The sequence below is a fragment of the Cebus imitator genome, unplaced genomic scaffold (assembly GCF_001604975.1).
Source record: "Cebus imitator isolate Cc_AM_T3 unplaced genomic scaffold, Cebus_imitator-1.0 Scaffold264, whole genome shotgun sequence".
NCBI classification, from domain to species: Eukaryota; Metazoa; Chordata; class Mammalia; order Primates; family Cebidae; genus Cebus; species Cebus imitator.
Window position 1 is genome coordinate 899433 of NW_016107579.1, and position 1595 is coordinate 901027.

Genomic DNA, 1595 nt, shown 5'->3' on the forward strand with positions numbered 1-1595 from the left:
CCTCCTGGGTTCAAGTGATTCTCCTGCCTCAGCCTCCCAAGTAGCTGAGATTACAGGTGCATGCCACCACGCCCAGCTAATTTTTGTATTTTTAGTAGAAATGGGGTTTCACTATGTTGGTCAGGCTGGTCTTAAACCCCTGACCTCAGGTAATCCACCTGCCTCAGCCTCCCAAAGTGCTGGGATTACAGGCGTGAGCCATCACACCTTGCCTCTAAATAATTTCTATCTCCTTTATCACAATCAGTCTAGCTGCAAATAAGGTGCAACTCACATTTCTGTCTGGCCATATTTTGCTAGCTGCAAATGGGATGCAGCTGCATTTCTGTCTAGCTATATTCTTGAGGCTCCTAGCCTTTTGATTAGCCACCTATATATACAGGCCCAGCGACCCATGTACTCCCAACAGATGAAAAGTCAAGCCAAGTTCTCAGGACAAGAAATGAGATTATCAGGAAAGCAAAAGCTACCCCTTCCATGGGCGTGGGTAGTTAGGCAGACAGGAGCAGGGCAGGAGAGGCCCCCCCTCCACCAGGAATGTCAGGCGACTATCAAGTAATGGTCAGGCAGTTGTTAAACTGTCTCGCTAACGTTATAATTGGTCACAGCTGGTGCCAGGGAAGGCCATCTCCCAATAGATAGAAAACACCTGAAGCTGATGAGCAGCAGCTTCCCGATAAGGTCTTAGGAGTAGGGCGAGTGGGCCCAAGCATGCACACTAAAAGGCAAGATGGCAGAGTTTAACTGGTATATGACCGTCTTCTAGAAACACTTGACTGGTAAGGGGAAAATGCCTCAAATGAGCATGTGCAAATTCCGGCAAACACACTGTGCGTGTGTGTGCTCCCTCCCAGTCCTGGCAGGCCACTGCACATGTGGACAGCCCACCCCAAGCGAAGAATCAGGGGAGAAGAAGCGCAAACCCTGGAATTATAGCAGCATATAAACTCCAAGTCGAGGGGAGACACTTGAATCTCCCAAGTTGCATGCCTGGCTTTTTTCCAAGTGTACTTTACTTCCTTTCATTTCTACTCTAAAACTTTTTAAATAAACTTTCACTCCTGCTGTGCCTTGTGCCCCTCAGATAAATTCTTTCCTTTAAGGAGGCAGGAATGGAGTTGCTGCAGACTTGTGTAGATTCACTGCTGCTGACACAATGTTGAACCAGGTGCAGTGTCTCTTGCCTTTAGTCCCAGCTATTCGGGAGGCCAAGGTGGGAGAATGGCTTCAGCCCAGGAGTTTGAGATCAACCTGGGCAACATAGAAAGACCTTATATATATTAAAAAAATTTTTTAAAATTTAAAAAGTGTGGTATTGTTCATCAGGAGCATTCTATGTAATGGCCATTATAATTCTGAATTGTTTTTAGTGTTATTTTGTCACTGTTGTAAAATTTGCAGCTTTCAGAGCCATAATTCCCATACATGAAAGGCAGGTATAGCTGGAAGGCAGAGTACTTAGAACTTTAGAAATTTAATACCATTTTTATATTGGATCTTGGGTCTCTTGGGGCTGAGATGGCTTTAACCCTGACATCCTGATCTGCATGAAGAGAAGAAGTAAAGAGGACCTTCAGTAATAACCACTTACTGCC